Source organism: Mytilus californianus, unplaced genomic scaffold, assembly GCF_021869535.1.
Source record: "Mytilus californianus isolate M0D057914Y unplaced genomic scaffold, xbMytCali1.0.p SCAF_12, whole genome shotgun sequence".
In the NCBI taxonomy this organism is placed as follows: Eukaryota; Metazoa; Mollusca; class Bivalvia; order Mytilida; family Mytilidae; genus Mytilus; species Mytilus californianus.
The window spans coordinates 43,813,293-43,822,590 of NW_026262604.1; positions in this window are offsets into that span (position 1 = coordinate 43,813,293).

Genomic DNA, 9,298 nt, shown 5'->3' on the forward strand with positions numbered 1-9,298 from the left:
AACAACCCAACCAAAGATCAGACAACAGCCGAAGGCCACCAATGGGTCTGCAATGCAGCGAGAAACTTCCGCACCCGGAGGCGTCCTTCAGCTGGCCCCTAAACAAATATGTATACTAGTTCAGTGATAATGGACGCCATACTAAACTCCAAATTATACACAAGAAACTAAAATTCAAAATGATACAAGACTAACAAAGGCCAGAGGCTCCTGACTTGGGACAGGCGCAAAAATGCGGCGGGGTTAAACATGTTTTTTGAGATCTCAACCCTCCACCTATACCTCTAGCCAATGTAGAAAAAACAAACGTACAACAGTACGCACAGTAAAACTCAGTTCAAGAGCTGACCATCTACTCACTTAATGAAGTATTTATGAACAGTAGAATAATTACTATAAAAAGATCTTGAATAAAGTTCATCCAGATTTATGTTTTAAAGTCATTGGATACGCATGTCTTTCTTGTAGTGGGGTTGAAAGGATATTTATTTGTGTCTTTAAGTGGTATTTCGGGAGAGAGGAAAAAAACTAATATTTATGCATATATGTTAATGGATTATGTGTGTTGTTCGTTTGATAAATCTTGGATGTAGAATCGTCCGAGAAAAATGACATGGTACCACTAGAATAAATTTCCAAGTATGTAACACTCTAGTATGTTAGTACCTAGTAACCTAGTATAGGTTATTTAACGAATCAGGGTGTGCTCGATTTGAAGTCATATCTAAAACGAAATATGATTCTATATTTCAAACCCCCCAAGGGTGACTGGGGAATAGAAGTATGGTCACCATTGGTCTTCCTCCGACCGGCAGTAAAACCCGTGCTAAAGTGGGGCGTCCGTTTGGCTGTGCAGGATGTACAAATTTGCATCCACGTCCGGTCAGAATGGGGACGTAAAATCCGATGCCTCGTGTAAAGAGAGTGCCACGCTCTTTGCACGTTAAGAACCCTTGCAACAACTCTTTGAGGGGTCCGTAGGTGACCTATTGCAAGGCTAAATTTCTGTCCCTATCCAATATACCCTCATTTCCCGTGGCAGTCTAAATTTCTCCGACCTTAATCCCTTAATCTATTACAGAACCTACCTATTGTATTTATTGTGAACTTGTTCTCGTCCTGAATATGCATGAAATATTTGCCACTGGACGTTAAGCAACCAACAATCAATCAATCAATATATTTCAAACCATTATATTAGATCAAATAAAATTAAACCAGAAACACAGTGTTTCATGTTTCATGCATAATCTAACCTTTTTTTGCTCCTTTTGCTCATAACAACGAATTGAAAGGGATTTAAATAGCAATACAAGCAAACTGAATTTTTTTTTCATTCTTCCCTATTATCAGAAAGGAGGCAAGTTCAAAGAAAAAAAACCGGGTGATTAGAAATATTTCTAGATTGCGTTTTGTATGGCTTTTAACTTAAGTGGAAAACTACTTTTTGATTTCATTTAAGCATTTCAAGATATACGCCGTCATTTGCACTGACGATATATATCTGTTATAAATGCCACTGTACACATAATAACAGTGAAAGAATTCGATTGTGTTACGCGTTTCTGTTGAGCATTGAATAAAAATCCCGCCCAATATTTAACACAAGCTTTATTCAAATGTTATCCACACCCCTCAAATTCTATTCATTAGTACCATATTCAAATTATAACAACGAAAAATCAAATAATATACCGAATACGCCATTTTGACCATTTCAGTTTCTTGAAATATTTATTCTATTTAACCACAATATTATTGTAGAAACTATCGGAGTAATATTTCTTTTTTAATGTACATATTAAAATGGAACAAACAATTTTTGCTGTACAAAATCAAAATACAACACTTCAAATTTTCAAGCAAATGATATCTTAAACGGTAAAATTGAAAGCAAATCTGTAAGTGAAATACATTTTTCTCAAATTTTACTTATTGAATAATGTTAATATATTCAATATTACAAAAGAATCTAACTGAGTTAACACATTTGATATTTTGTAGATACACAGAAGAGGAATGGCACTCAATGGAAAATATGAGTTTTGCCCGCTTGGATACAATCCGTGACAGAAATTTAGCCAAGATTTGCATCGGAAAACAAATTACGGATAATGTTGTGGAATTTTATTGAAAATGATACTATGTATTATACGATGGAATTACGACTCGCAAATAAAAGCTGTTTATTAATAATGTGATATTTGGTGTTCATTGTATTACTACGAGGTCATCCCAATTTAAAAAAAAGTTTACATCTTCATTCAATATCGCGTAACGTCCTTTAGAACTATTTCCATAGGTGAACACTTTTAAAGAAAGTGCCCATGGAAATACCCAAAAGGGCAAAACGTCCGGATGCATGAAGATGGACAAAAGAAAATAAATCTCCATTCCTGAAAAATAATGGAGAGTTTGAACAAAAGATTTACGTCACAGGTGTATTTTAAAGATGTTTATTGTTCCGTTATAATGACTGAATTGGATGAGCAACCCAAATAGATATAATTGGTAAACATGACAATAATTGGTATCCAGCAGCCAACTCTCTGGAAATATAAATCACAGACAAACGAACACAGCTGACTTTAAAAATTCAAAAAAAATACAAAAAAATCTGACAAAGATGCCAAAGATGCCAAAAATAAAAGATATTCTTAGTTGGTAGTACATCAAGTCTTATGAAACATAATTTCTTTTACACTTTCACGATGAAGTACACATATCTAATGAAATGATCGTTATGTTTATTACCCAAGTTACATAGCGGGGTCTTCATATTAGATTTTGAATAGTAGTAAACTAAAACATTTAATGTAATACTATAATCATTTCACATCAAACAAATTATGTCTTGTAACGTCACTTAAACATACAAATAAGATGTGGTATGATTGCCAATGAAACAACTCTCCACAAGAGTCCAAATGACACAGAAATTAACAACTATAGGTCACCGTACGGCATTCAACAATGAGAAAAACCCATACCGCATAGTCAGCTATAAACAGCCCCGAAATGACAAATGTAAAACAATTCAAACGAGAAAACTAACGGCCTAATTTATGTACAAAATAATGAACGCAAAACAAATACGATACACAGAAACAAACGACAACCACTGAATTACAGGCTCCTGACTTTGGACAGGCACATACAGAATGTGGCGGGGTCAAACATATTAGCGGGCGTAATATAACATAAGAACTAATTATAAAAATCAGTTGAAAAAGGCTCAACTCATCAGATAGATACAAAAAGAAATAAATCTAAGAAAAACACAGAGTGAAAGTGGCAGGGTACTTATACATCCCTAAACAAAAAGACACTAAGTACAGATGTGGGAGTACTCGCAGTAGTAACTGGTAGTATCACCAAAGCTGGGGACTTTTCTATGTGGCTGTCGGGGATGTATATGACATCGAAATGTGGTCGATAAATATGATGCAAAAAAAATCCAACCAAAGAAACCAGGCTATTGCTTTTGAGCGTCAGATGCTCGTTTCCACTACAAGACTCAACAGTGACGCTAGAATCATAAACGTTAATAGACAAACTCAAGTACCAAGAAAAAAGAGCATTTAGGACACCAAATTGCGAAAGGTTTTGCTTAATACAGATATATTGACAATGACAGTGCCACACTCTCTGCTCGAAAAAGACCTTCGAATTTGTTGGAGTAAGTAATGAAAAGTTCAGTTTCTGTCATAACCAAACATATTTTTTTTTCCAAAATCGGTCCAAATTCCTCTACCTTTTAATGAACGACACCCATTTCAGAACCTATTTGATTTATTTGTTACTAGTATAATACATCATGTCCTGAAGATGAATATCAACATTTGCAACAGTACTCAATCAATCTGATTTTGTATTTTTTATAGTGTCTTACGTTAAATACTTGCAGCATTGAAAGTTATATTTGCCATGTCGTTGTCAGTGTATTTGTTTGTCATGTTTGAATGTCCCTTTGGTATCTTTTTCCTCTTTTTTGACTTTGATTTCAAATAAGGATATAAAAGTTGTAAAGAACCACTGTAGTATCAGTCATAAAATGTAAAAATTCAGTTTTCTTTTTTTTTTGTTTTTTTTTTTACCCATAGATAGTTGATAAATGTCATCCTATCATAAACCAGTGCCTGCCCTAGGGGCTCATTTTGCAGATGATGAGTGTCCAAGAAATATTACTATAAAAAGAAAATGAAATTTGAAACTAAACAGATTCTGACCGATTGATTGACTGAACGTGATTACACCTCAGCGAAAAATGCAATAACGGAGCTATGAGTCAAGGCGAATGTAGTTATCGATGTTTAAAATAGACAACTTAGTAACAACTAAGGGAATCCCATGAACCCCAAAGGATTGAGACCGGCTGCGTCGACATGAACAATGATCAAATGAAAAAAGGGGGGCAGAATGAGGGGCAAAAAGGGGATGATTTTTTACTGCAAAAGAAAATGTATATAATAAAACTCATCATAGATACCAGGATTAAAATTTTGTACGCCAGTCGCACGTTTCGTCTACTAGTACCAATTGATTTAAAATATCTTTAGATAAACATATGTTGTAATATATGACAAGATAATAATGTAAATGATATAATGAATGTATGTTTTACATAGACAAAGAATATTTGATCTTTTCCAAGAAATTTGACTGTAAATATAGTACACAAAATGACAAACCACCAAAAGGATGTAAATCACGTAACTGTATTGATTGATGGATGTTGATGAATTTTTACACAAATTTACATGTATGTGTACTAAATTTTTTTGAACTATGATGGAAGGTGTAAACTATTTACAAATAATGAATTTTTATCGTGTTATGTTTAATATTCATATCTCTCTAACTTATCCATGATTTAAATGTATATTACAATTAATGTCTACGAAAAAAATATTCTCGCTCACATGGTTTACTTATATAGTCAATGCAACTTTTTTCATCACGTCGAAGTCCTACACCTAACCTAACGTATAGATATTCTACCTATAACGCCGTCCTCAAAATTGTCAATCCCTTGTAGTTTTTGTCAATGATAAGGCGCGGTTTGAAATTGCATGAAGCATAAACTATCCTTTATCGGTGCTAACAATTAAGTTACATGAAGTGACAAGATGGAGCACATACAATAAGAAACGTTATCTGAAAAGTATTCATATATACAAAAAGCTAAAAATATACCCCAATTATGATTTAGGTCAAAATAACAAGCTTTGTACTTTTCTGATAATATGATTTTAGTAAACGTGAACGAATGACTAACATACGCAAAGTGATGAACAAAGCTCACACTGTCCCAAGTTATTGTAAAAGGTTATCAGATAACTGTTAACAACACTGTAATAAGATCTTTGAATCTTTTTTTATCGGTACAAACATTGAGTTTGTTATCAATAAACTACAGCATAACTAAATATTATTGCAATATGCATGTAGCTTTGAATATTTCCAGTACTACATTGTGTTGTAAATCATTATATCTTGTCATGTTTCTGCTGATGAAAACTTTACACTCAATCCTTTGAAAACAATAACTTACCCTGCAGCAATTACTTGAGTTAGCTTGGTTGTCTGAAACTGGTAACAATGCATTAGTATTTCCTCAGTTTTCAGCTATTCCCTGTTAAAAGATGATCATATCATGAGTTCTGGGTTTTGGGCATGACTTTTTTGTAAGCAAAAAACCCCAAATAATTTGAGGCTGTAAAGATTGTGTAGCCTACTTTAATCAATGTTTATTTTGGTTCGACATTCAACATTTGAAGATATTTTTTTTTTTTACTTTCTCTTTCTCTTAGTTTTTGTCAAACTTGTCTAACACCTATACAAATGTTTGAAAGGGGTTATATGGAATCATGTGTCGCGACTGTGATTGCTGCAGTTGGGGTAAAATGTTGATTTAAAGAAGAAGAAAAAAAAAGAAAAAAAATCAAAACATTCAAAAAGTTTCTTGTTTCACATAGTCAAACTTAAACCAAGTTAAAATACTCAAGCACATAATGTCGGTCATATTGACCTAGGTTTTGTTGTAACATATATTTTATTTCATGATTTCACCAGTCAATACTCACAGTTGTACATAAGCATGAACGCAATGAACAGTATACCAACTGGTGTGAATCTATATGTATATGCCTGGCCAAATCCACGCTCCGAGCAGTTGTGCTTACAAGACTTATGAACAGACGGACAGACGAGGTGTTTCGAAAATATATAACTCCCTTATTCATAACGAACATTTTGTCATATCTGGGCCTTTCACAGCTTGCTATGAGTTATGTGTTTCCTCATTATTGAAGGATGAATGGTGACCTATAGTTGCTAACTTCAACATTGTTTGGTATCTGATGGTCAGTTGACTCATTGGCAATCATACCACATCTTCTAGTTTTCGTATGGTTTTACAAATCTCAGGCTCTGCAGGATCACAACGAATATCTTTTCTGTTGGAAATATGTTCGTAGACAACTGATCTACATTTACGGCGATTCCCTGCATAAGAAAAGAAACACACTTTATCAAGTTGAATATATGATGAGTCTGTATGAAATATATACAGTATGAGCAGCCCCCGATACTGTTGGCAGATAATATAAAATAAATAACCTATTATCATTCATCATAAATGGTGAGTGTTCCATTTAACAAAAATCATTCTATCAACAAAATTAAGTAGGTGCACAATGAAGTTTTGAAACGAAGATTCCTTGACATTTTCGTGGAAATATTATGTTCGTCGTCAAACTGAAGCCAAATGGTTTTCAATGTTTTCATTACAATGTTCAATGGAGGAATCATTTTGTTCCTCTTTAAAGTATGCTAAATACCCACACTTAGTATAACAAAACTTAGAAACAAATGCAGGTTCTGCCAGTGGTCATTTTAATCTGCCTAGTTGGCGCCCCCTATTTGTTTGAGTTAGTAACACAATAGTTCCTAAATGGGAGATAACTCTTTTAAACTTGCTTCCCAATATTTATCAGAATGCCAAAAAAAACACTGAAATAAGATTAACATGATTAAGCGATATAATTCCAAGTTTTCATGTATATTACTTAATATATTGTTATAATCATACAGAACTCGAAATAACGATAAATTCATTTTCAAAAGTCCTCAATTTACATAGAAATATAAGAAACCACTCTTATTTTAAAGGTACCAGCAAATTAACTAAAATGATATATTATTACTTATGTTTCATTTTTTAATCTTTATGTCATCTAAGACTTCTAATTTTTACAAGTGATTTGTTATTTTCTGTGTTTCAATAAAATACAATATTGCCTGATTCTAAATAAAGGCAACCGTAGTATACCGCTGTTCAATAGTCATAATTCGATTAAGCAAAAACAAATCCTGGTAACAAACTAAAACCGAGGAAACACATCAAATATAAGAGGAAAACAACGGAACAACAGAAACGCTGAACTACAACAAAAGCAAACGCCAACATACATAGAAATGGACTGTAGATAACAACTGCCATATTCCTGACTTTGTACAGGTCATTTCAAGAAAAAATGGTGGATTGATGGTGGGTTGAACCTGGTTTTATGGCTAGCCAAACCTCCCTCTCATATGGCAATGTTAAAACTATCGCTAAAATGACAACACTACGTGACAGGAATACAGTACAAATAAACGCAAGAACACTCAGGACAGAGAGATACATTAATGAATAATACAATATTACATTACAACATGTAAACCGCAGAATAACAACGGACACCTCCCATGAATTTACGGCAGCACACCAGGACACCACAAACGAAATATAAAGTGCGCGTCACATGAATGGATCAGCGAAAAGTGACGTATTTTTTGTGACTTTTATATTATCACAGGTAAATTTCTAAAAATAAAATAGATTTGTTTTATTTATAGACACGTACAAGAATATTAAATTGGGATTGAGTTTGTAATGGTGTTATTTATTTTTTTCTAACCATGTCGGCTTTTCTTCTAAATCAAAACTGTGTATAAACAAAAAAAATCCTTTGCATATAGTTGCTTTAAACTTAAAATCATATGAATGAAGTAGCTAGTTTTTTATCTTAACATTTACATACATATAGAAAATAAAAATAAAATAACTGTAATATAAGGCAAGATCATGTAAGACCAAGCAGTAAACACACATGAAAACAAACAACATAAAACAAAACCATGTAGACGTTAAGCCAGACTTGCACTAAATCCTAAAATGTAACAATTTATTTCAACATATTATTGATATATGTCATCTAATCAGAAACCCTTGCTTGCCGAAGCGGGCTAATAAAACGTTGGAATAAAATTATTCATTCTCGAAATGAGAGTTCCAGAAATACTACTGCAAAATATAAATGAAAATTAAAACTAAACAGATGCTCGGTTACACCTGAGGAGCGGAAACACAAATATCGGGGCGATGAATTAAGGTGAAAGTAGTTTACTGATCGTGAATCAATGAAGAAAAAACAACTTAAAATAACAAACAAAACCGGGGGGAATCGTATGAACTTCAAAAGGAGCGACACCGGGTACATCGATAGGAATGTGAAATTCATAATACCAAATGCAATGAAAAGGGGACATAACGAGACTCAAAAGAGGATTGATTGTTAACTGCAAGAGAAATGTATATGAAGTGAGACCAGTTGATTTAAAACGTGTTTAAGTTACAAATATATTGCAATATAGGACATGTTATTAATGTAAAAGAGAGACGAAAGATACCAATGGGATATTCAAATTTATAAGTATAAGTAAACGGTATAATGAATTGACGTTTTACAAAGATATATAATATTTTACCTTAAAAAAAGGTGGCAGAGTGGGACGCCAAGGGTAATGACTTTTGACTGCAAGAAGACATATACATGAATAACTCGTTATAGATACCAGGATAGACATTTTGTACGCCAGACGCGCGTTTCGTGTACAATAAGACTCATCAGTGACGCTTGGTTAAATAAAGGTGAAAAAGGCCAAAACTGAGACCGGTTGATTTAAAATGTCTGTAACTTTTAACTTAAATATAGATTGTAATATATAATAAATTGATGTTTACATAGACAAAAATACAATGTATATGTTGTAAATATTTTACCTTTTCCAGCACAGTTTATTTTCAATATAGTGTATAGACATGATAAATCACCAACAATAGGTAAATTACATAACTTTGTGGTTGGGAATGTCTTTTAATACACTTAAGATATGCATTTGACAATAATGTTACTTTAGCGTACGGAACCCTTTAATGTTTATCTTAGATCTAGTTCTGCATATGTTTATT